Below are 27,955 nucleotides of genomic sequence, written 5' to 3'. Positions count from 1 at the left end.
GAAGGGGCCTGACGGACATATTTCGAGATATTTCTTCTTCTTGTTGTTCTTCTTCTGCACAGCTAAGCTGGAAGTGGCATTTGCAGCTCGCAATAGTGCAGAGTTATCTCAAAGAAAGGGGCCACGGTGTTTCTGTATCTCTATTATGTTGGTGCGGCTTCGGAACTTTTAAATATCTTGATATATCTCGAGAACTACGCATCTGTTCAAAAAATATCATAGAACATAAAAAGTAGGAATCCTAATTTTCTACAAAAAAGGTCTCTTAACGTTTTGCCGTAGCTCGCTTCGTTTCCGAGATATTTGCAGATTTATCTCAAGGGAAGGGGCCTGACGGACATATTTCCAGATATTTCTTCTTCTTGTTGTTCTTCTTCTGCACAGCTAAGCTGGAAGTGGCATTTGCAGCTCGCAATAGTGCAGAGTTATCTCAAAGAAAGGGGCCACGGTGTTTCTGTATCTCTATTATGTTGGTGCGGCTTCGGAACTTTTAAATATCTTGATATATCTCGAGAACTACGCATCTGTTCAAAAAATATCATAGAACATAAAAAGTAGGAATCCTAATTTTCTACAAAAAAGGTCTCTTAACATTTTCCCATAGCTGGCATCGTTTCCGAGATATTTGCAGATTTATCTCAAGGGAAGGGGCCTGACGGACATATTTCCAGATATTTCTTCTTCTTGTTGTTCTTCTTCTGCACAGCTAAGCTGGAGGTGGCATTTGCAGCCCGCAATAGTGCAGAGTTATCTCAAAGAAAGGGGACACGGTGGCTCTGTACCTCTATTATGTTGGTGCAGCTTCGGAGCTTTTAAATATCTTGATATATCTCGAGAACTACGCATCTGATCAAAAAATATCATAGAACATAAAAAGTAGGAAACTTAATTCTCTACAGAAAAGGTCTCTTAACGTTTTGCAATAGCTCGCTTCGTTTCCGAGATATTTGCAGATTTATCTCAAGGGAAGGGTCCTGACGGACATATTTCGAGATATTTCTTCTTCTTGTTGTTCTTCTTCTGCACAGCTAAACTGGAAGTGGCATTTCGAGCTCGCAATAGTGCAGAGTTATCCCAAAGAAAGGGGCCACGGTGTTTCTGTATCTCTATTATGTTGGTGCGGCTTCGGAACTTTTAAATATCTCGATATATCTCGAAAACTACGCTTCTGATCAAAAAATATCATAGAACATAAATTGTAGGAAACATAATTCTCTACAAAAAAGGTCTCTTAACATTTTGCCATAGCTCGCTTCGTTTCCGAGATATTTGCAGATTTATCTCAAGGGAAGGGTCCTGATGGACATATTTCGAGATATTTCTTCTTCTTGTTGTTCTTCTTCTGCACAGCTAAACTGGAAGTGGCATTTCCAGCTCGCAATCGTGCAGAGTTATCTCAAAGAAAGGGGCCACGGTGTTTCTGTATCTCTATTATGTTGGTGCGGCTTCGGAACTTTTAAATATCGTGATATATCTCGAGAACTACGCCTCTGATCGAAAAATATCATAGAACATAAAAAGTAGGAAACTTAATTCTCTACAAAAAAGGTCGCTTAACATTTTGCCATAGCTCGCTTCGTTTCCGAGATATTTGCAGATTTATCTCAAGGGAAGGGGCCTGACGGACATATTTCGAGATATTTCTTCTTCTTGTTGTTCTTCTTCTGCACAGCTAAGCTGGAAGTGGCATTTGCAGCTCGCAATAGTGCAGAGTTATCGCAAAGAAAGGGGCCACGGTGTTTCTGTATCTCTATTATGTTGGTGCGGCTTCGGAACTTTTAAATATCTTGATATATCTCGAGAACTACGCATCTGATCAAAAAATATCATAGATCATAAAAAGTAGGAAACCTAATTTTCTACAAAAAAGGTCTCTTAACATTTTGCCGTAGCTCGCTTCGTTTCCGAGATATTTGCAGATTTATCTCAAGGGAAGGGGCCTGACGGACATATTTCGAAATATTTCTTATTCTTGTTGTTCTTCTTCTGCACAGCTAAGCTGGAAGTGGCATTTGCAGCCCGCAATAGTGCAGAGTTATCTCAAAGAAAGGGGCCACGGTGTCTCTGTACCTCTATTATGTTGGTGCAGCTTCGGAGCTTTTAAATATCTTGATATATCTCGAGAACTACGCATCTGATCAAAAAATATCATAGAACATAAAAAGTAGGAAACTTAATTCTCTACAAAAAAGGTCTCTTAACATTTTGCCATAGCTCGCTTCGTTTCCGAGATATTTGCAGATTTATCTCAAGGGAAGGGGCCTGACGGACATATTTCGAGATATTTCTTCTTCTTGTTGTTCTTCTTCTGCACAGCTAAGCTGGAAGTGGCATTTGCAGCTCGCAATAGTGCAGAGCTATCGCAAAGAAAGGGGCCACGGTGTTTCTGTATCTCTATTATGTTGGTGCGGCTTCGGAACTTTTAAATATCTCGATATATCTCGAAAACTACGCTTCTGATCAAAAAATATCAGAGATCGTAAATTGTAGGAAACATAATTGTCTACAAAAAAGGTCTCTTAACATTTTGCCATAGCTCGCTTCGTTTCCGAGATATTTGCAGATTTATCTCAAGGGAAGGGGCCTGACGGACATATTTCGAGATATTTCTTCTTCTTGTTGTTCTTCTTCTGCACAGCTAAGCTGGAAGTGGCATTTGCAGCTCGCAATAGTGCAGAGTTATCTCAAAGAAAGGGGCCACGGTGTTTCTGTATCTCTATTATGTTGGTGCGGCTTCGGAACTTTTAAATATCTTGATATATCTCGAGAACTACGCATCTGATCAAAAAATATCGTAGAACATAAAAAGTAGGAAACTTAATTCTCTACAAATAAGGTCTCTAAACATTTTGCCATAGCTCGCTTGGTTTCCGAGATATTTGCAGATTTATCTCAAGGGAAGGGGCCTGACGGACATATTTCGAGATATTCCTTCTTCTTGTTGTTCTTCTTCTGCACAGCTAAGCTGGAAGTGGCATTTGCAGCTCGCAATAGTGCAGAGTTACCTCAAAGAAAGGGGCCACGGTGTTTCTGTATCTCTATTATGTTGGTGCCGCTTCGGAACTTTTAAATATCAGGATATATCTCGAGAACTACGCATCTGATCAAAAAATATCATAGAACATAAAAAGTAGGAAACTTAGTTCTCTACAAAAATGGTCTCTTAACATTTTGCCATAGCTCGCATCGTTTCCGAGATATTTGCAGATTTATCTCAAGGGAAGGGGCCTGACGGACATATTTCGAGATATTTCTTCTTCTTGTTGTTCTTCTTCTGCACAGCTAAGCTGGAAGTGGCATTTGCAGCTCGCAGTAGTGCAGAGTTATCTCAAAGAAAGGGGCCACGGTGTTTCTGTATCTCTATTATGTTGGTGCGGCTTCGGAACTTTTAAATATCTTGATATATCTCGAGAACTACGCATCTGATCAGAAAATATCATAGAACATAAAAAGTAGGAAACTTAATTCTCTACAAAAAAGGTCTCTTAACATTTTGCCATAGCTCGCTTCGTTTCCGAGATATTTGCAGATTTATCTCAAGGGAAGGGGCCTGACGGACATATTTCGACATATTTCTTCTTCTTGTTGTTCTTCTTCTGCACAGCTAAGCTGGAAGTGGCATTTGCAGCGCGCAATAGTGCAGAGTTATCTCAAAGAAAGGGGCCACGGTGTTTCTGTATCTCTATTATGTTGGTGCGGCTTCGGAACTTTTAAATATCTTGATATATCTCGAGAACTACGCATCTGTTCAAAAAATATCATAGAACATAAAAAGTAGGAATCCTAATTTTCTACAAAAAAGGTCTCTTAACGTTTTGCCGTAGCTCGCTTCGTTTCCGAGATATTTGCAGATTTATCTCAAGGGAAGGGGCCTGACGGACATATTTCCAGATATTTCTTCTTCTTGTTGTTCTTCTTCTGCACAGCTAAGCTGGAAGTGGCATTTGCAGCTCGCAATAGTGCAGAGTTATCTCAAAGAAAGGGGCCACGGTGTTTCTGTATCTCTATTATGTTGGTGCGGCTTCGGAACTTTTAAATATCTTGATATATCTCGAGAACTACGCATCTGTTCAAAAAATATCACAGAACATAAAAAGTAGGAATCCTAATTTTCTACAAAAAAGGTCTCTTAACATTTTCCCATAGCTGGCATCGTTTCCGAGATATTTGCAGATTTATCTCAAGGGAAGGGGCCTGACGGACATATTTCCAGATATTTCTTCTTCTTGTTGTTCTTCTTCTGCACAGCTAAGCTGGAAGTGGCATTTGCAGCGCGCAATAGTGCAGAGTTATCTCAAAGAAAGGGGCCACGGTGTTTCTGTATCTCTATTATGTTGGTGCGGCTTCGGAACTTTTAAATATCTTGATATATCTCGAGAACTACGCATCTGTTCAAAAAATATCATAGAACATAAAAAGTAGGAATCCTAATTTTCTACAAAAAAGGTCTCTTAACATGTTGCCGTAGCTCGCTTCGTTTCCGAGATATTTGCAGATTTATCTCAAGGGAAGGGGCCTGACGGACATATTTCCAGATATTTCTTCTTCTTGTTGTTCTTCTTCTGCACAGCTAAGCTGGAAGTGGCATTTTCAGCTCGCAATAGTGCAGAGTTATCCCAAAGAAAGGGGCCACGGTGTTTCTGTATCTCTATTATGTTGGTGCGGCTTCGGCACTTTTAAATATCTCGATATATCTCGAAAACTACGCTTCTGATCAAAAAATATCATAGAACGTAAATTGTAGGAAACATAATTCTCTACAAAAAAGGTCTCTTAACATTTTGCCATAGCTCGCTTCGTTTCCGAGATATTTGCAGATTTATCTCAAGGGAAGGGTCCTGATGGACATATTTCGAGATATTTCTTCTTCTTGTTGTTCTTCTTCTGCACAGCTAAGCTGGAAGTGGCATTTGCAGCTCGCAATAGTGCAGAGTTATCGCAAAGAAAGGGGCCACGGTGTTTCTGTATCTCTATTATGTTGGTGCGGCTTCGGAACTTTTAAATATCTTGATATATCTCGAGAACTACGCATCTGATCAAAAAATATCATAGAACATAAAAAGTAGGAAACCTAATTTTCTACAAAAAAGGTCTCTTAACATTTTGCCGTAGCTCGCTTCGTTTCCGAGATATTTGCAGATTTATCTCAAGGGAAGGGGCCTGACGGACATATTTCGAAATATTTCTTATTCTTGTTGTTCTTCTTCTGCACAGCTAAGCTGGAAGTGGCATTTGCAGCCCGCAATAGTGCAGAGTTATCTCAAAGAAAGGGGCCACGGTGGCTCTGTACCTCTATTATGTTGGTGCAGCTTCGGAGCTTTTAAATATCTTGATATATCTCGAGAACTACGCATCTGATCAAAAAATATCATAGAACATAAAAAGTAGGAAACTTAATTCTCTACAAAAAAGGTGTCTTAACGTTTTGCAATAGCTCGCTTCGTTTCCGAGATATTTGCAGATTTATCTCAAGGGAAGGGTCCTGACGGACATATTTCGAGATATTTCTTCTTCTTGTTGTTCTTCTTCTGCACAGCTAAACTGGAAGTGGCATTTCCAGCTCGCAATAGTGCAGAGTTATCCCAAAGAAAGGGGCCACGGTGTTTCTGTATCTCTATTATGTTGGTGCGGCTTCGGAACTTTTAAATATCTCGATATATCTCGAAAACTACGCTTCTGATCAAAAAATATCATAGAACATAAATTGTAGGAAACATAATTCTCTACAAAAAAGGTCTCTTAACATTTTGCCATAGCTCGCTTCGTTTCCGAGATATTTGCAGATTTATCTCAAGGGAAGGGTCCTGATGGACATATCTCGAGATATTTCTTCTTCTTGTTGTTCTTCTTCTGCACAGCTAAACTGGAAGTGGCATTTCCAGCTCGCAATCGTGCAGAGTTATCTCAAAGAAAGGGGCCACGGTGTTTCTGTATCTCTATTATGTTGGTGCGGCTTCGGAACTTTTAAATATCTTGATATATCTCGAGAACTACGCCTCTGATCGAAAAATATCATAGAACATAAAAAGTAGGAAACTTAATTCTCTACAAAAAAGGTCGCTTAACATTTTGCCATAGCTCGCTTCGTTTCCGAGATATTTGCAGATTTATCTCAAGGGAAGGGGCCTGACGGACATATTTCGAGATATTTCTTCTTCTTGTTGTTCTTCTTCTGCACAGCTAAGCTGGAAGTGGCATTTGCAGCTCGCAATAGTGCAGAGTTATCGCAAAGAAAGGGGCCACGGTGTTTCTGTATCTCTATTATGTTGGTGCGGCTTCGGAACTTTTAAATATCTTGATGTATCTCGAGAACTACGCATCTGATCAAAAAATATCATAGAACATAAAAAGTAGGAAACCTAATTCTCTACAAAAAAGGTCTCTTAACATTTTGCCATAGCTCGCTTCGTTTCCGAGATATTTGCAGATTTATCTCAAGGGAAGGGTCCTGATGGACATATCTCGAGATATTTCTTCTTCTTGTTGTTCTTCTTCTGCACAGCTAAACTGGAAGTGGCATTTCCAGCTCGCAATCGTGCAGAGTTATCTCAAAGAAAGGGGCCACGGTGTTTCTGTATCTCTATTATGTTGGTGCGGCTTCGGAACTTTTAAATATCTTGATATATCTCGAGAACTACGCCTCTGATCGAAAAATATCATAGAACATAAAAAGTAGGAAACTTAATTCTCTACAAAAAAGGTCGCTTAACATTTTGCCATAGCTCGCTTCGTTTCCGAGATATTTGCAGATTTATCTCAAGGGAAGGGGCCTGACGGACATATTTCGAGATATTTCTTCTTCTTGTTGTTCTTCTTCTGCACAGCTAAGCTGGAAGTGGCATTTGCAGCTCGCAATAGTGCAGAGTTATCGCAAAGAAAGGGGCCACGGTGTTTCTGTATCTCTATTATGTTGGTGCGGCTTCGGAACTTTTAAATATCTTGATATATCTCGAGAACTACGCATCTGATCAAAAAATATCATAGAACATAAAAAGTAGGAAACCTAATTTTCTACAAAAAAGGTCTCTTAACATTTTGCCGTAGCTCGCTTCGTTTCCGAGATATTTGCAGATTTATCTCAAGGGAAGGGGCCTGACGGACATATTTCGAAATATTTCTTATTCTTGTTGTTCTTCTTCTGCACAGCTAAGCTGGAAGTGGCATTTGCAGCCCGCAATAGTGCAGAGTTATCTCAAAGAAAGGGGCCACGGTGGCTCTGTACCTCTATTATGTTGGTGCAGCTTCGGAGCTTTTAAATATCTTGATATATCTCGAGAACTACGCATCTGATCAAAAAATATCATAGAACATAAAAAGTAGGAAACTTAATTCTCTACAAAAAAGGTGTCTTAACGTTTTGCAATAGCTCGCTTCGTTTCCGAGATATTTGCAGATTTATCTCAAGGGAAGGGTCCTGACGGACATATTTCGAGATATTTCTTCTTCTTGTTGTTCTTCTTCTGCACAGCTAAACTGGAAGTGGCATTTCCAGCTCGCAATAGTGCAGAGTTATCCCAAAGAAAGGGGCCACGGTGTTTCTGTATCTCTATTATGTTGGTGCGGCTTCGGAACTTTTAAATATCTCGATATATCTCGAAAACTACGCTTCTGATCAAAAAATATCATAGAACATAAATTGTAGGAAACATAATTCTCTACAAAAAAGGTCTCTTAACATTTTGCCATAGCTCGCTTCGTTTCCGAGATATTTGCAGATTTATCTCAAGGGAAGGGTCCTGATGGACATATCTCGAGATATTTCTTCTTCTTGTTGTTCTTCTTCTGCACAGCTAAACTGGAAGTGGCATTTCCAGCTCGCAATCGTGCAGAGTTATCTCAAAGAAAGGGGCCACGGTGTTTCTGTATCTCTATTATGTTGGTGCGGCTTCGGAACTTTTAAATATCTTGATATATCTCGAGAACTACGCCTCTGATCGAAAAATATCATAGAACATAAAAAGTAGGAAACTTAATTCTCTACAAAAAAGGTCGCTTAACATTTTGCCATAGCTCGCTTCGTTTCCGAGATATTTGCAGATTTATCTCAAGGGAAGGGGCCTGACGGACATATTTCGAGATATTTCTTCTTCTTGTTGTTCTTCTTCTGCACAGCTAAGCTGGAAGTGGCATTTGCAGCTCGCAATAGTGCAGAGTTATCGCAAAGAAAGGGGCCACGGTGTCTCTGTACCTCTATTATGTTGGTGCAGCTTCGGAGCTTTTAAATATCTTGATATATCTCGAGAACTACGCATCTGCTCAAAAAATATCATAGAACATAAAAAGTAGGAAACTTGATTCTCTACAAAAAAGGTCTCTTAACGTTTTGCAATAGCTCGCTTCGTTTCCGAGATATTTGCAGATTTATCTCAAGGGAAGGGGCCTGACGGACATATTTCGAAATATTTCTTATTCTTGTTGTTCTTCTTCTGCACAGCTAAGCTGGAAGTGGCATTTGCAGCCCGCAATAGTGCAGAGTTATCTCAAAGAAAGGGGCCACGGTGCCTCTGTACCTCTATTATGTTGGTGCAGCTTCGGAGCTTTTAAATATCTTGATATATCTCGAGAACTACGCATCTGATCAAAAAATATCATAGAACATAAAAAGTAGGAAACTTAATTCTCTACAAAAAAGGTCTCTTAACGTTTTGCAATAGCTCGCTTCGTTTCCGAGATATTTGCAGATTTATCTCAAGGGAAGGGTCCTGATGGACATATTTCGAGATATTTCTTCTTCTTGTAGTTCTTCTTCTGCACAGCTAAACTGGAAGTGGCATTTCCAGCTCGCAATCGTGCAGAGTTATCTCAAAGAAAGGGGCCACGGTGTTTCTGTATCTCTATTATGTTGGTGCGGCTTCGGAACTTTTAAATATCTTGATATATCTCGAGAACTACGCCTCTGATCGAAAAATATCATAGAACATAAAAAGTAGGAAACTTAATTCTCTACAAAAAAGGTCTCTTAACATTTTGCCATAGCTCGCTTCGTTTCCGAGATATTTGCAGATTTATCTCAAGTGAAGGGGCCTGACGGACATATTTCGAGATATTTCTTCTTCTTGTTGTTCTTCTTCTGCACAGCTAAGCTGGAAGTGGCATTTGCAGCTCGCAATAGTGCAGAGTTATCGCAAAGAAAGGGGCTACGGTGTTTCTGTATCTCTATTATGTTGGTGCGGCTTCGGAACTTTTAAATATCTTGATATATCTCGAGAACTACGCATCTGATCAAAAAATATCATAGAACATAAAAAGTAGGAAACTTAATTCTCTACAAAAAAGGTCTCTTAACGTTTTGCAATAGCTCGCTTCGTTTCCGAGATATTTGCAGATTTATCTCAAGGGAAGGGTCCTGACGGACATATTTCGAGATATTTCTTCTTCTTGTTGTTCTTCTTCTGCACAGCTAAGCTGGAAGTGGCATTTGCAGCTCGCAATAGTGCAGAGTTATCTCAAAGAAAGGGGCCACGGTGTTTCTGTACCTCTATTATGTTGGTGCGGCTTCGGAACTTTTAAATATCTTGATATATCTCGAGAACTACGCATCTGTTCAAAAAATATCATAGAACATAAAAAGTAGGAATCCTAATTTTCTACAAAAAAGGTCTCTTAACATTTTGCCATAGCTCGCTTCGTTTCCGAGATATTTGCAGATTTATCTCAAGGGAAGGGGCCTGACGGACATATTTCGAGATATTTCTTCTTCTTGTTGTTCTTCTTCTGCACAGCTAAGCTGGAAGTGGCATTTGCAGCGCGCAATAGTGCAGAGTTATCTCAAAGAATGGGGCCACGGTGTTTCTGTATCTCTATTATGTTGGTGCGGCTTCGGAACTTTTAAATATCTTGATATATCTCGAGAACTACGCCTCTGATCGAAAAATATCATAGAACATAAAAAGTAGGAAACTTAATTCTCTACAAAAAAGGTCTCTTAACATTTTGCCATAGCTCGCTTCGTTTCCGAGATATTTGCAGATTTATCTCAAGGGAAGGGGCCTGACGGACATATTTCGAGATATTTCTTCTTCTTGTTGTTCTTCTTCTGCACAGCTAAGCTGGAAGTGGCATTTGCAGCTCGCAATAGTGCAGAGTTATCGCAAAGAAAGGGGCTACGGTGTTTCTGTATCTCTATTATGTTGGTGCGGCTTCGGAACTTTTAAATATCTTGATATATCTCGAGAACTACGCATCTGATCAAAAAATATCATAGAACATAAAAAGTAGGAAACTTAATTCTCTACAAAAAAGGTCTCTTAACGTTTTGCAATAGCTCGCTTCGTTTCCGAGATATTTGCAGATTTATCTCAAGGGAAGGGTCCTGACGGACATATTTCGAGATATTTCTTCTTCTTGTTGTTCTTCTTCTGCACAGCTAAGCTGGAAGTGGCATTTGCAGCTCGCAATAGTGCAGAGTTATCTCAAAGAAAGGGGCCACGGTGTTTCTGTACCTCTATTATGTTGGTGCGGCTTCGGAACTTTTAAATATCTTGATATATCTCGAGAACTACGCATCTGTTCAAAAAATATCATAGAACATAAAAAGTAGGAATCCTAATTTTCTACAAAAAAGGTCTCTTAACATTTTGCCATAGCTCGCTTCGTTTCCGAGATATTTGCAGATTTATCTCAAGGGAAGGGGCCTGACGGACATATTTCGAGATATTTCTTCTTCTTGTTGTTCTTCTTCTGCACAGCTAAGCTGGAAGTGGCATTTGCAGCGCGCAATAGTGCAGAGTTATCTCAAAGAATGGGGCCACGGTGTTTCTGTATCTCTATTATGTTGGTGCGGCTTCGGAACTTTTAAATATCTTGATATATCTCGAGAACTACGCCTCTGATCGAAAAATATCATAGAACATAAAAAGTAGGAAACTTAATTCTCTACAAAAAAGGTCTCTTAACATTTTGCCATAGCTCGCTTCGTTTCCGAGATATTTGCAGATTTATCTCAAGGGAAGGGGCCTGACGGACATATTTCGAGATATTTCTTCTTCTTGTTGTTCTTCTTCTGCACAGCTAAGCTGGAAGTGGCATTTGCAGCTCGCAATAGTGCAGAGTTATCGCAAAGAAAGGGGCTACGGTGTTTCTGTATCTCTATTATGTTGGTGCGGCTTCGGAACTTTTAAATATCTTGATATATCTCGAGAACTACGCATCTGATCAAAAAATATCATAGAACATAAAAAGTAGGAAACTTAATTCTCTACAAAAAAGGTCTCTTAACGTTTTGCAATAGCTCGCTTCGTTTCCGAGATATTTGCAGATTTATCTCAAGGGAAGGGTCCTGACGGACATATTTCGAGATATTTCTTCTTCTTGTTGTTCTTCTTCTGCACAGCTAAGCTGGAAGTGGCATTTGCAGCTCGCAATAGTGCAGAGTTATCTCAAAGAAAGGGGCCACGGTGTTTCTGTACCTCTATTATGTTGGTGCGGCTTCGGAACTTTTAAATATCTTGATATATCTCGAGAACTACGCATCTGTTCAAAAAATATCATAGAACATAAAAAGTAGGAATCCTAATTTTCTACAAAAAAGGTCTCTTAACATTTTGCCATAGCTCGCTTCGTTTCCGAGATATTTGCAGATTTATCTCAAGGGAAGGGGCCTGACGGACATATTTCGAGATATTTCTTCTTCTTGTTGTTCTTCTTCTGCACAGCTAAGCTGGAAGTGGCATTTGCAGCGCGCAATAGTGCAGAGTTATCTCAAAGAATGGGGCCACGGTGTTTCTGTATCTCTATTATGTTGGTGCGGCTTCGGAACTTTTAAATATCTTGATATATCTCGAGAACTACGCATCTGTTCAAAAAATATCATAGAACATAAAAAGTAGGAATCCTAATTTTCTACAAAAAAGGTCTCTTAACATTTTGCCGTAGCTCGCTTCGTTTCCGAGATATTTGCAGATTTATCTCAAGGGAAGGGGCCTGACGGACATATTTCCAGATATTTCTTCTTCTTGTTGTTCTTCTTCTGCACAGCTAAGCTGGAAGTGGCATTTGCCGCTCGCAATAGTGCAGAGTTATCTCAAAGAAAGGGGCCACGGTGTTTCTGTATCTCTATTATGTTGGTGCGGCTTCGGAACTTTCAAATATCTTGATATATCTCGAGAACTACGCTTCTGATCAAAAAATATCATAGAACATAAATTGTAGGAAACATAATTCTCTACAAAAAAGGTCTCTTAACATTTTGCCATAGCTCGCTTCGTTTCCGAGATATTTGCAGATTTATCTCAAGGGAAGGGTCCTGATGGACATATTTCGAGATACTTCTTCTTCTTGTTGTTCTTCTTCTGCACAGCTAAACTGGAAGTGGCATTTCCAGCTCGCAATCGTGCAGAGTTATCTCAACGAAAGGGGCCACGGTGTTTCTGTATCTCTATTATGTTGGTGCGGCTTCGGAACTGTTAAATATCTTGATATATCTCGAGAACTACGCCTCTGATCGAAAAATATCATAGAACATAAAAAGTAGGAAACTTAATTCTCTACAAAAAAGGTCTCTTAACATTTTGCCATAGCTCGCTTCGTTTCCGAGATATTTGCAGATTTATCTCAAGGGAAGGGGCCTGACGGACATATTTCGAGATATTTCTTCTTCTTGTTGTTCTTCTTCTGCACAGCTAAGCTGGAAGTGGCATTTGCAGCGCGCAATAGTGCAGAGTTATCTCAAAGAATGGGGCCACGGTGTTTCTGTATCTCTATTATGTTGGTGCGGCTTCGGAACTTTTAAATATCTTGATATATCTCGAGAACTACGCATCTGTTCAAAAAATATCATAGAACATAAAAAGTAGGAATCCTAATTTTCTACAAAAAAGGTCTCTTAACATTTTGCCGTAGCTCGCTTCGTTTCCGAGATATTTGCAGATATATCTCAAGGGAAGGGGCCTGACGGACATATTTCCAGATATTTCTTCTTCTTGTTGTTCTTCTTCTGCACAGCTAAGCTGGAAGTGGCATTTGCCGCTCGCAATAGTGCAGAGTTATCTCAAAGAAAGGGGCCACGGTGTTTCTGTATCTCTATTATGTTGGTGCGGCTTCGGAACTTTCAAATATCTTGATATATCTCGAGAACTACGCATCTGATCAAAAAATATCATAGAACATAAAAAGTAGGAAACCTAATTTTCTACAAAAAAGGTCTCTTAACATTTTGCCGTAGCTCGCTTCGTTTCCGAGATATTTGCAGATTTATCTCAAGGGAAGGGGCCTGACGGACATATTTCGAAATATTTCTTATTCTTGTTGTTCTTCTTCTGCACAGCTAAGCTGGAAGTGGCATTTGCAGCTCGCAATAGTGCAGAGTTATCTCAAAGAAAGGGGCCACGGTGTTTCTGAACCTCTATTATGTTGGTGCAGCTTCGGAGCTTTTAAATATCTTGATATATCTCGAGAACTACGCATCTGATCAAAAAATATCATAGAACGTAAAAAGTAGGAAACTTAATTCTCTACAAAAAAGGTCTCTTAACATTTTACCATAGCTCGCTTCGTTTCCGAGATATTTGCAGATTTAGCTCAAGGGAAGGGGCCTGACGGACATATTCCGAGATATTTCTTCTTCTTGTTGTTCCTCTTCTGCACAGCTAAGCTGGAAGTGGCATTTGCAGGTCGCAATAGTGCAGAGTTATCTCAAAGAAAGGGGCCACGGTGTTTCTGTATCTCTATTATGTTGGTGCGGCTTCGGAACTTTTAAATATCTCGATATATCTCGAAAACTACGCTTCTGATCAAAAAATATTAGAGAACGTAAATTGTAGGAAACATAATTCTCTACAAAAAAGGTCTCTTAACATTTTGCCGTAGCTCGCTTCGTTTCCGAGATATTTGCAGATTTATCTCAAGGGAAGGGGCCTGACGGACATATTTCGAAATATTTCTTATTCTTGTTGTTCTTCTTCTGCACAGCTAAGCTGGAAGTGGCATTTGCAGCTCGCAATAGTGCAGAGTTATCTCAAAGAAAGGGGCCACGGTGTTTCTGTACCTCTATTATGTTGGTGCAGCTTCGGAGCTTTTAAATATCTTGATATATCTCGAGAACTACGCATCTGATCAAAAAATATCATAGAACATAAAAAGTAGAAAACTTAATTCTCTACAAAAAAGGTCTTTTAACGTTTTGCAATAGCTCGCTTCGTTTCCGAGATATTTGCAGATTTATCTCAAGGGAAGGGTCCTGACGGACATATTTCGAGATATTTCTTCTTCTTGTTGTTCTTCTTCTGCACAGCTAAACTGGAAGTGGCATTTCCAGCTCGCAATCATGCAGAGTTATCTCAAAGAGAGGGGCCACGGTGTTTCTGTATCTATTATGTTGGTGCGGCTTCGGAACTTTTAAATATCTTGATATATCTCGAGAACTACGCCTCTGATCGAAAAATATCATAGAACATAAAAAGTAGGAAACTTAATTCTCTACAAAAAACGTCTCTTAACATTTTGCCATAGCTCGCTTCGTTTCCGAGATATTTGCAGATTTATCTCAAGGGAAGGGGCCTGACGGACATATTTCGAGATATTTCTTCTTCTTGTTGTTCTTCTTCTGCACAGCTAAGCTGGAAGTGGCATTTGCAGCTCGCAATAGTGCAGAGTTATCGCAAAGAAAGGGGCCACGGTGTTTCTGTATCTCTATTATGTTGGTGCGGCTTCGGAACTTTTAAATATCTTGATATATCTCGAGAACTACGCATCTGATCAAAAAATATCATAGAACATAAAAAGTAGGAAACCTAATTTTCTACAAAAAAGGTCTCTTAACATTTTGCCGTAGCTCGCTTCGTTTCCGAGATATTTGCAGATTTATCTCAAGGGAAGGGGCCTGACGGACATATTTCGAGATATTTCTTCTTCTTGTTGTTCTTCTTCTGCACAGCTAAGCTGGAAGTGGCATTTGCAGCGCGCAATAGTGCAGAGTTATCTCAAAGAAACGGGCCACGGTGTTTCTGTATCTCTATTATGTTGGTGCGGCTTCGGAACTTTTAAATATCTTGATATATCTCGAGAACTACGCATCTGATCAAAAAATATCATACAACATAAAAAGTAGGAAACTTAATTCTCTACAAAAAAGGTCTCTTAACATTTTCCCATAACTGGCATCGTTTCCGAGATATTTGCAGATTTATCTCAAGGGAAGGGGCCTGACGGACATATTTCGAGATATTTCTTCTTCTTGTTGTTCTTCTTCTGCACAGCTAAGCTGGAAGTGGCATTTGCAGCTCGCAATAGTGCAGAGTTATCGCAAAGAAAGGGGCCACGGTGTTTCTGTATCTCTATTATGTTGGTGCGGCTTCGGAACCTTTAAATATCTTGATATATCTCGAGAACTACGCATCTGATCAAAAAATATCGTAGAACATAAAAAGTAGGAAACCTAATTTTCTACTAAAAAGGTCTCTTAACATTTTGCCGTAGCTCGCTTCGTTTCCGAGATATTTGCAGATTTATCTCAAGGGAAGGGGCCTGACGGACATATTTCGAGATATTTCTTCTTCTTGTTGTTCTTCTTCTGCACAGCTAAACTGGAAGTGGCATTTCCAGCTCGCAATCGTGCAGAGTTATCTCAAAGAGAGGGGCCACGGTGTTTCTGTATCTCTATTATGTTGGTGCGGCTTCGGAACTTTTAAATATCTTGATATATCTCGAGAACTACGCCTCTGATCGAAAAATATCATAGAACATAAAAAGTAGGAAACTTAATTCTCTACAAAAAAGGTCTCTTAACATTTTGCCATAGCTCGCTTTGTTTCCGAGATATTTGCAGATTTATCTCAAGGGAAGGGGCCTGACGGACATATTTCGAGATATTTCTTCTTCTTGTTGTTCTTCTTCTGCACAGCTAAGCTGGAAGTGGCATTTGCAGCTCGCAATAGTGCAGAGCTATCGCAAAGAAAGGGGCCACGGTGTTTCTGTATCTCTATTATGTTGGTGCGGCTTCGGAACTTTTAAATATCTTGATATATCTCGAGAACTACGCATCTGATCAAAAAATATCACAGAACATAAAAAGTAGGAAACCTAATTTTCTACAAAAAAGGTCTCTCAACATTTTGCCGTAGCTCGCTTCGTTTCCGAGATATTTGCAGATTTATCTCAAGGGAAGGGGCCTGACGGACATATTTCGAAATATTTCTTCTTCTTGTTGTTCTTCTTCTGCACAGCTAAACTGGAAGTGGCATTTCCAGCTCGCAATCGTGCAGAGTTATCTCAAAGAGAGGGGCCACGGTGTTTCTGTATCTCTATTATGTTGGTGCGGCTTCGGAACTTTTAAATATCTCGATATATCTCGAGAACTACGCATCTGATCAAAAAATATCGTAGAACATAAAAAGTAGGACACCTAATTTTCTACAAAAAAGGTCTCTTAACATTTTGCCGTAGCTCGGTTCGTTTCCGAGATATTTGCAGATTTATCTCAAGGGAAGGGGCCTGACGGACATATTTCGAGATATTTCTTCTTCTTGTTGTTCTTCTTCTGCACAGCTAAACTGGAAGTGGCATTTCCAGCTCGCAATCGTGCAGAGTTATCTCAAAGAGAGGGGCCACGGTGTTTCTGTATCTCTATTATGTTGGTGCGGCTTCGGAACTTTTAAATATCTTGATATATCTCGAGAACTACGCCTCTGATCGAAAAATATCATAGAACATAAAAAGTAGGAAACTTAATTCTCTACAAAAAAGGTCTCTTAACATTTTGCCATAGCTCGCTTCGTTTCCGAGATATTTGCAGATTTATCTCAAGGGAAGGGGCCTGACGGACATATTTCGAGATATTTCTTCTTCTTGTTGTTCTTCTTCTGCACAGCTAAGCTGGAAGTGGCATTTGCAGGTCGCAATAGTGCAGAGTTAGCTCAAAGAAAGGGGCCACGGTGTTTCTGTATCTCTATTATGTTGGTGCGGCTTCGGAACTTTTAAATATCTTGATATATCTCGAGAACTACGCATCTGATCAAAAAATATCATAGAACATAAAAAGTAGGAAACTTAATTCTCTACAAAAAAGGTCTCTTAACATTTTGCCGTAGCTCGCTTCGTTTCCGAGATATTTGCAGATTTATCTCAAGGGAAGGGGCCTGACGGACATATTTCGAAATATTTCTTCTTCTTGTTGTTCTTCTTCTGCACAGCTAAGCTGGAAGTGGCATTTGCAGCTCGCAATAGTGCAGAGTTATCTCAAAGAAAGGGGCCACGGTGTTTCTGTACCTCTATTATGTTGGTGCAGCTGCGGAGCTTTTAAATATCTTGATATATCTCGAGAACTACGCATCTGATCAAAAAATATCATAGAACATAAAAAGTAGGAAACTTAATTCTCTACAAAAAAGGTCTCTTAACATTTTCCCATAGCTGGCATCGTTTCCGAGATATTTGCAGATTTAGCTCAAGGGAAGGGGCCTGACGGACATATTCCGAGATATTTCTTCTTCTTGTTGTTCCTCTTCTGCACCGCTAAGCTGGAAGTGGCATTTACAGGTCGCAATAGTGCAGAGTTATCTCAAAGAAAGGGGCCACGGTGTTTCTGTATCTCTATTATGTTGGTGCGGCTTCGGAACTTTTAAATATCTCGACATATCTCGAAAACTACGCTTCTGATCAAAAAATATCAGAGAACGTAAATTGTAGGAAACATAATTCTCTACAAAAAAGGTCTCTTAACATTTTGCCATAGCTCGCTTCGTTTCCGAGATATTTGCAGATTTATCTCAAGGGAAGGGGCCTGACGGACATATTTCGAGATATTTCTTCTTCTTGTTGTTCTTCTTCTGCACAGCTAAGCTGGAAGTGGCATTTGCAGCTCGCAATAGTGCAGAGTTATCTCAAAGAAAGGGGCCACGGTGTTTCTGTATCTCTATTATGTTGGTGCGGCTTCGGAACTTTTAAATATCTTGATATATCTCGAGAACTACGCATCTGATCAAAAAATATCGTAGAACATAAAAAGTAGGAAACTTAATTCTCTACAAATAAGGTCTCTAAACATTTTGCCATAGCTCGCTTGGTTTCCGAGATATTTGCAGATTTATCTCAAGGGAAGGGGCCTGACGGACATATTTCGAGATATTTCTTCTTCTTGTTGTTCTTCTTCTGCACAGCTAAGCTGGAAGTGGCATTTGCAGCTCGCAATAGTGCAGAGTTACCTCAAAGAAAGGGGCCACGGTGTTTCTGTATCTCTATTATGTTGGTGCGGCTTCGGAACTTTTAAATATCTCGATATATCTCGAAAACTACGCTTCTGATCAAAAAATATCAGAGAACGTAAATTGTAGGAAACCTAATTTTCTACAAAAAAGGTCTCTTAACATTTTGCTGTAGCTCGCTTCGTTTCCGAGATATTTGCAGATTTATCTCAAGGGAAGGGGCCTGACGGACATATTTCGAGATATTCCTTCTTCTTGTTGTTCTTCTTCTGCACAGCTAAGCTGGAAGTGGCATTTGCAGCTCGCAATAGTGCAGAGTTACCTCAAAGAAAGGGGCCACGGTGTTTCTGTACCTCTATTATGTTGGTGCAGCTTCGGAGCTTTTAAATATCTTGATATATCTCGAGAACTACGCATCTGATCAAAAAATATCATAGAACATAAAAAGTAGGAAACTTAATTCTCTACAAAAAAGGTCTCTTAACATTTTCCCATAGCTGGCATCGTTTCCGAGATATTTGCAGATTTAGCTCAAGGGAAGGGGCCTGACGGACATATTCCGAGATATTTCTTCTTCTTGTTGTTCCTCTTCTGCACAGCTAAGCTGGAAGTGGCATTTGCAGGTCGCAATAGTGCAGAGTTATCTCAAAGAAAGGGGCCACGGTGTTTCTGTATCTCTATTATGTTGGTGCGGCTTCGGAACTTTTAAATATCTCGATATATCTCGAAAACTACGCTTCTGATCAAAAAATATCAGAGAACGTAAATTGTAGGAAACATAATTCTCTACAAAAAAGGTCTCTTAACATTTTGCCATAGCTCGCTTCGTTTCCGAGATATTTGCAGATTTATCTCAAGGGAAGGGGCCTGACGGACATATTTCGAGATATTTCTTCTTCTTGTTGTTCTTCTTCTGCGCAGCTAAGCTGGAAGTGGCATTTGCAGCGCGCAATAGTGCAGAGTTATCTCAAAGAAAGGGGCCACGGTGTTTCTGTATCTCTATTATGTTGGTGCGGCTTCGGAACTTTTAAATATCTTGATATATCTCGAGAACTACGCATCTGATCAAAAAATATCATAGAACATAAAAAGTAGGAAACCTAATTTTCTACAAAAAAGGTCTCTTAACATTTTGCCGTAGCTCGCTTCGTTTCCGAGATATTTGCAGATTTATCTCAAGGGAAGGGGCCTGACGGACATATTTCGAGATATTCCTTCTTCTTGTTGTTCTTCTTCTGCACAGCTAAGCTGGAAGTGGCATTTGCAGCTCGCAATAGTGCAGAGTTACCTCAAAGAAAGGGGCCACGGTGTTTCTGTACCTCTATTATGTTGGTGCAGCTTCGGAGCTTTTAAATATCTTGATATATCTCGAGAACTACGCATCTGATCAAAAAATATCATAGAACATAAAAAGTAGGAAACTTAATTCTCTACAAAAAAGGTCTCTTAACATTTTCCCATAGCTGGCATCGTTTCCGAGATATTTGCAGATTTAGCTCAAGGGAAGGGGCCTGACGGACATATTCCGAGATATTTCTTCTTCTTGTTGTTCCTCTTCTGCACAGCTAAGCTGGAAGTGGCATTTGCAGGTCGCAATAGTGCAGAGTTATCTCAAAGAAAGGGGCCACGGTGTTTCTGTATCTCTATTATGTTGGTGCGGCTTCGGAACTTTTAAATATCTCGATATATCTCGAAAACTACGCTTCTGATCAAAAAATATCAGAGAACGTAAATTGTAGGAAACATAATTCTCTACAAAAAAGGTCTCTTAACATTTTGCCATAGCTCGCTTCGTTTCCGAGATATTTGCAGATTTATCTCAAGGGAAGGGGCCTGACGGACATATTTCGAGATATTTCTTCTTCTTGTTGTTCTTCTTCTGCACAGCTAAGCTGGAAGTGGCATTTGCTGCGCGCAATAGTGCAGAGTTATCTCAAAGAAAGGGGCCGCGGTGTTTCTGTATCTCTATTATGTTGGTGCGGCTTCGGAACTTTTAAATATCTTGATATGTCTCGAGAACTACGCATCTGATCAAGAAATATCATAAAACATAAAAAGTAGAAAACTTAATTCTCTACAAAAAAGGTCTCTTAACATTTTCCGATAGCTGGCATCGTTTCCGAGATATTTGCAGATTTAGCTCAAGGGAAGGGGCCTGACGGACATATTCCGAGATATTTCTTCTTCTTGTTGTTCCTCTTCTGCACAGCTAAGCTGGAAGTGGCATTTGCAGGTCGCAATAGTGCAGAGTTAGCTCAAAGAAAGGGGCCACGGTGTTTCTGTATCTCTATTATGTTGGTGCGGCTTCGGAACTTTTAAATATCTCGATATATCTCGAAAACTACGCTTCTGATCAAAAAATATCAGAGAGCGTAAATTGTAGGAAACATAATTCTCTACAAAAAAGGTCTCTTAACATTTTGCCGTAGCTCGCTTCGTTTCCGAGATATTTGCAGATTTATCTCAAGGGAAGGGGCCTGACGGACATATTTCGAGATATTTCTTCTTCTTGTTGTTCTTCTTCTGCGCAGCTAAGCTGGAAGTGGCATTTGCAGCGCGCAATAGTGCAGAGTTATCTCAAAGAAAGGGGCCACGGTGTTTCTGTATCTCTATTATGTTGGTGCGGCTTCGGAACTTTTAAATATCTTGATATATCTCGAGAACTACGCATCTGATCAAAAAATATCATAGAACATAAAAAGTAGGAAACCTAATTTTCTACAAAAAAGGTCTCTTAACATTTTGCCGTAGCTCGCTTCGTTTCCGAGATATTTGCAGATTTATCTCAAGGGAAGGGGCCTGACGGACATATTTCGAGATATTCCTTCTTCTTGTTGTTCTTCTTCTGCACAGCTAAGCTGGAAGTGGCATTTGCAGCTCGCAATAGTGCAGAGTTACCTCAAAGAAAGGGGCCACGGTGTTTCTGTACCTCTATTATGTTGGTGCAGCTTCGGAGCTTTTAAATATCTTGATATATCTCGAGAACTACGCATCTGATCAAAAAATATCATAGAACATAAAAAGTAGGAATCTTAATTCTCTACAAAAAAGGTCTCTTAACATTTTCCCATAGCTGGCATCGTTTCCGAGATATTTGCAGATTTAGCTCAAGGGAAGGGGCCTGACGGACATATTCCGAGATATTTCTTCTTCTTGTTGTTCCTCTTCTGCACAGCTAAGCTGGAAGTGGCATTTGGAGGTCGCAATAGTGCAGAGTTATCTCAAAGAAAGGGGCCACGGTGTTTCTGTATCTCTATTATGTTGGTGCGGCTTCGGAACTTTTAAATATCTCGATATATCTCGAAAACTACGCTTCTGATCAAAAAATATCAGAGAACGTAAATTGTAGGAAACATAATTCTCTACAAAAAAGGTCTCTTAACATTTTGCCATAGCTCGCTTCGTTTCCGAGATATTTGCAGATTTATCTCAAGGGAAGGGGCCTGACGGATATATTTCGAGATATTTCTTCTTCTTGTTGTTCTTCTTCTGCGCAGCTAAGCTGGAAGTGGCATTTGCAGCGCGCAATAGTGCAGAGTTATCTCAAAGAAAGTGGCCACGGTGTTTCTGTATCTCTATTATGTTGGTGCGGCTTCGGAACTTTTAAATATCTTGATATATCTCGAGAACTACGCATCTGATCAAAAAATATCATAGAACATAAAAAGTAGGAAACCTAATTTTCTACAAAAAAGGTCTCTTAACATTTTGCCGTAGCTCGCTTCGTTTCCGAGATATTTGCAGATTTATCTCAAGGGAAGGGGCCTGACGGACATATTTCGAGATATTCCTTCTTCTTGTTGTTCTTCTTCTGCACAGCTAAGCTGGAAGTGGCATTTGCAGCTCGCAATAGTGCAGATTTACCTCAAAGAAAGGGGCCACGGTGTTTCTGTACCTCTATTATGTTGGTGCAGCTTCGGAGCTTTTAAATATCTTGATATATCTCGAGAACTACGCATCTGATCAAAAAATGTCATAGAACATAAAAAGTAGGAAACTTAATTCTGTACAAAAAAGGTCTCTTAACATTTTCCCATAGCTGGCATCGTTTCCGAGATATTTGCAGATTTAGCTCAAGGGAAGGGGCCTGACGGACATATACCGAGATATTTCTTCTTCTTGTTGTTCCTCTTCTGCACAGCTAAGCTGGAAGTGGCATTTGCAGGTCGCAATAGTGCAGAGTTATCTCAAAGAAAGGGGCCACGGTGTTTCTGTATCTCTATTATGTTGGTGCGGCTTCGGAACTTTTAAATATCTCGATATATCTCGAAAACTACGCTTCTGATCAAAAAATATCAGAGAACGTAAATTGTAGGAAACATAATTCTCTACAAAAAAGGTCTCTTAACATTTTGCCATAGCTCGCTTCGTTTCCGAGATATTTGCAGATTTATCTCAAGGGAAGGGGCCTGACGGACATATTTCGAGATATTTCTTCTTCTTGTTGTTCTTCTTCTGCACAGCTAAGCTGGAAGTGGCATTTGCAGCTCGCAGTAGTGCACAGTTATCTCAAAGAAAGGGGCCACGGTGTTTCTGTATCTCTATTATGTTGGTGCGGCTTCGGAACTTTTAAATATCTTGATATATCTCGAGAACTACGGATCTGATCAAAAAATATCATAGAACATAAAAAGTAGGAAACTTAATTCTCTACAAAAAAGGTCTCTTAACGTTTTGCAATAGCTCGCTTCGTTTCCGAGATATTTGCAGATTTATCTCAAGGGAAGGGTCCTGATGGACATATTTCGAGATATTTCTTCTTCTTGTTGTTCTTCTTCTGCGCAGCTAAGCTGGAAGTGGCATTTGCAGCGCGCAATAGTGCAGAGTTATCTCAAAGAAAGGGGCCACGGTGTTTCTGTATCTCTATTATGTTGGTGCGGCTTCGGAACTTTTAAATATCTTGATATATCTCGAGAACTACGCATCTGATCAAAAAATATCATAGAACATAAAAAGTAGGAAACCTAATTTTCTACAAAAAAGGTCTCTTAACATTTTGCCGTAGCTCGCTTCGTTTCCGAGATATTTGCAGATTTATCTCAAGGGAAGGGGCCTGACGGACATATTTCGAGATATTCCTTCTTCTTGTTGTTCTTCTTCTGCACAGCTAAGCTGGAAGTGGCATTTGCAGCTCGCAATAGTGTAGAGTTATCTCAAAGGAAGGGGCCACGGTGTTTCTGTATCTCTATTATGTTGGTGCTGCTTCGGAACTTTTAAATATCTTGATATATCTCGAGAACTACGCATCTGATAAAAAAATATCGTAGAACATAAAAAGTAGGAAACTTAATTCTCTACAAATAAGGTCTCTAAACATTTTGCCATAGCTCGCTTGGTTTCCGAGATATTTGCAGATTTATCTCAAGGGAAGGGGCCTGACGGACATATTTCGAGATATTCCTTCTTCTTGTTGTTCTTCTTCTGCACAGCTAAGCTCGAAGTGGCATTTGCAGCTCGCAATAGTGCAGAGTTACCTCAAAGAAAGGGGCCACGGTGTTTCTGTATCTCTATTATGTTGGTGCCGCTTCGGAACTTTTAAATATCAGGATATATCTCGAGAACTACGCATCTGATCAAAAAATATCATAGAACATAAAAAGTAGGAAACTTAATTCTCTACAAACATGGTCTCTTAACATTTTGCCATAGCTCGCTTCGTTTCCGAGATATTTGCAGATTTATCTCAAGGGAAGGGGCCTGACGGACATATTTCGAGATATTTCTTCTTCTTGTTGTTCTTCTTCTGCACAGCTAAGCTGGAAGTGGCATTTGCAGCTCGCAGTAGTGCACAGTTATCTCAAAGAAAGGGGCCACGGTGTTTCTGTATCTCTATTATGTTGGTGCGGCTTCGGAACTTTTAAATATCTCGATATATCTCGAAAACTACGCTTCTGATCAAAAAATATCAGAGAACGTAAATTGTAGGAAACATAATTCTCTACAAAAAAGGTCTCTTAACATTTTGCCGTAGCTCGCTTCGTTTCCGAGATATTTGCAGATTTATCTCAAGGGAAGGGGCCTGACGGACATATTTCGAGATATTTCTTCTTCTTGTTGTTCTTCTTCTGCGCAGCTAAGCTGGAAGTGGCATTTGCAGCGCGCAATAGTGCAGAGTTATCTCAAAGAAAGGGGCCACGGTGTTTCTGTATCTCTATTATGTTGGTGCGGCTTCGGAACTTTTAAATATCTTGATATATCTCGAGAACTACGCATCTGATCAAAAAATATCATAGAACATAAAAAGTAGGAAACCTAATTTTCTACAAAAAAGGTCTCTTAACATTTTGCCGTAGCTCGCTTCGTTTCCGAGATATTTGCAGATTTATCTCAAGGGAAGGGGCCTGACGGACATATTTCGAGATATTTCTTCTTCTTGTTGTTCTTCTTCTGCACAGCTAAGCTGGAAGTGGCATTTGCAGCGCGCAATAGTGCAGAGTTATCTCAAAGAAACGGGCCACGGTGTTTCTGTATCTCTATTATGTTGGTGCGGCTTCGGAACTTTTAAATATCTTGATATATCTCGAGAACTACGCATCTGATCAAAAAATATCATAGAACATAAAAAGTAGGAAACTTAATTCTCTACAAAAAAGGTCTCTTAACATTTTCCCATAGCTCGCTTCGTTTCCGAGATATTTGCAGATTTATCTCAAGGGAAGGGGCCTGACGGACATATTTCGAGATATTTCTTCTTCTTGTTGTTCTTCTTCTGCACAGCTAAGCTGGAAGTGGCATCTGCAGCTCGCAATAGTGCAGAGTTATCGCAAAGAAAGGGGCCACGGTGTTTCTGTATCTCTATTATGCTGGTGCGGCTTCGGAACCTTTAAATATCTTGATATATCTCGAGAACTACGCATCTGATCAAAAAATATCATAGAACATAAAAAGTAGGAAACCTAATTTTCTACAAAAAAGGTCTCTTAACATTTTGCCGTAGCTCGCTTCGTTTCCGAGATATTTGCAGATTTATCTCAAGGGAAGGGGCCTGACGGACATATTTCGAAATATTTCTTATTCTTGTTGTTCTTCTTCTGCACAGCTAAGCTGGAAGTGGCATTTGCAGCTCGCTATAGTGCAGAGTTATCTCAAAGAAAGGGGCCACGGTGTTTCTGTACCTCTATTATGTTGGTGCAGCTTCGGAACTTTTAAATATCTTGATATATCTCGAGAACTACGCCTTTGATCGAAAAATATCATAGAACATAAAAAGTAGGAAACTTAATTCTCTACAAAAAAGGTCTCTTAACATTTTGCCATAGCTCGCTTCGTTTCCGAGATATTTGCAGATTTATCTCAAGGGAAGGGGCCTGACGGACATATTTCGAGATATTTCTTCTTCTTGTTGTTCTTCTTCTGCACAGCTAAGCTGGAAGTGGCATTTGCAGCTCGCAATAGTGCAGAGTTATCTCAAAGAAAGGGGCCACGGTGTTTCTGTATCTCTATTATGTTGGTGCGGCTTCGGAACTTTTAAATATCTTGATATATCTCGAGAACTACGCATCTGATCAAAAAATATCGTAGAACATAAAAAGTAGGAAACTTAATTCTCTACAAATAAGGTCTCTAAACATTTTGCCATAGCTCGCTTGGTTTCCGAGATATTTGCAGATTTATCTCAAGGGAAGGGGCCTGACGGACATATTTCGAGATATTCCTTCTTCTTGTTGTTCTTCTTCTGCACAGCTAAGCTGGAAGTGGCATTTGCAGCTCGCAATAGTGCAGAGTTACCTCAAAGAAAGGGGCCACGGTGTTTCTGTATCTCTATTATGTTGGTGCCGCTTCGGAACTTTTAAATATCAGGATATATCTCGAGAACTACGCATCTGATCAAAAAATATCAGAGAACGTAAATTGTAGGAAACATAATTCTCTACAAAAAAGGTCTCTTAACATTTTGCCATAGCTCGCTTCGTTTCCGAGATATTTGCAGATTTATCTCAAGGGAAGGGGCCTGACGGACATATTTCGAGATATTTCTTCTTCTTGTTGTTCTTCTTCTGCACAGCTAAGCTGGAAGTGGCATTTGCAGCTCGCAATAGTGCAGAGTTATCTCAAAGAAAGGGGCCACGGTGTTTCTGTACCTCTATTATGTTGGTGCAGCTTCGGAGCTTTTAAATATCTTGATATATCTCGAGAACTACGCATCTGATCAAAAAATATCATAGAACATAAAAAGTAGGAAACTTAATTCTCTACAAAAAAGGTCTTTTAACGTTTTGCAATAGCTCGCTTCGTTTCCGAGATATTTGCAGATTTATCTCAAGGGAAGGGTCCTGACGGACATATTTCGAGATATTTCTTCTTCTTGTTGTTCTTCTTCTGCACAGCTAAACTGGAAGTGGCATTTCCAGCTCGCAATCATGCAGAGTTATCTCAAAGAGAGGGGCCACGGTGTTTCTGTATCTATTATGTTGGTGCGGCTTCGGAACTTTTAAATATCTTGATATATCTCGAGAACTACGCCTCTGATCGAAAAATATCATAGAACATAAAAAGTAGGAAACTTAGTTCTCTACAAAAAAGGTCTCTTAACATTTTGCCATAGCTCGCTTCGTTTCCGAGATATTTGCAGATTTATCTCAAGGGAAGGGGCCTGACGGACATATTTCGAGATATTTCTTCTTCTTGTTGTTCTTCTTCTGCACAGCTAAGCTGGAAGTGGTATTTGCAGCTCGCAATAGTGCAGAGTTATCTCAAAGAAAGGGGCCACGGTGTTTCTGTACCTCTATTATGTTGGTGCAGCTTCGGAGCTTTTAAATATCTTGATATATCTCGAGAACTACGCATCTGATCAAAAAATATCATAGAACATAAAAAGTAGGAAACTTAATTCTCTACAAAAAAGGTCTTTTAACGTTTTGCAATAGCTCGCTTCGTTTCCGAGATATTTGCAGATTTATCTCAAGGGAAGGGTCCTGACGGACATATTTCGAGATATTTCTTCTTCTTGTTGTTCTTCTTCTGCACAGCTAAACTGGAAGTGGCATTTCCAGCTCGCAATCATGCAGAGTTATCTCAAAGAGAGGGGCCACGGTGTTTCTGTATCTATTATGTTGGTGCGGCTTCGGAACTTTTAAATATCTTGATATATCTCGAGAACTACGCCTGTGATCGAAAAATATCATAGAACATAAAAAGTAGGAAACTTAATTCTCTACAAAAAAGGTCTCTCAACATTTTGCCATAGCTCGCTTCGTTTCCGAGATATTTGCAGATTTATCTCAAGGGAAGGGGCCTGACGGACATATTTCGAGATATTTCTTCTTCTTGTTGTCCTTCTTCTGCACAGCTAAGCTGGAAGTGGCATTTGCAGCTCGCAATAGTGCAGAGTTATCGCAAAGAAAGGGGCCACGGTGTTTCTGTATCTCTATTATGTTGGTGCGGCTTCGGAACTTTTAAATATCTTGATATATCTCGAGAACTACGCATCTGATCAAAAAATATCATAGAACATAAAAAGTAGGAAACCTAATTTTCTACAAAAAAGGTCTCTTAACATTTTGCCGTAGCTCGCTTCGTTTCCGAGATATTTGCAGATTTATCTCAAGGGAAGGGGCCTGACGGACATATTTCGAGATATTTCTTCTTCTTGTTGTTCTTCTTCTGCACAGCTAAGCTGGAAGTGGCATTTGCAGCGCGCAATAGTGCAGAGTTATCTCAAAGAAACGGGCCACGGTGTTTCTGTATCTCTATTATGTTGGTGCGGCTTCGGAACTTTTAAATATCTTGATATATCTCGAGAACTACGCATCTGATCAAAAAATATCATAGAACATAAAAAGTAGGAAACTTAATTCTCTACAAAACAGGTCTCTTAA

This window comes from Osmia lignaria, unplaced genomic scaffold, assembly GCF_051020975.1.
Source record: "Osmia lignaria lignaria isolate PbOS001 unplaced genomic scaffold, iyOsmLign1 scaffold0002, whole genome shotgun sequence".
Classification (NCBI taxonomy): domain Eukaryota; kingdom Metazoa; phylum Arthropoda; class Insecta; order Hymenoptera; family Megachilidae; genus Osmia; species Osmia lignaria.
This window is presented reverse-complemented; position numbering follows the sequence as displayed.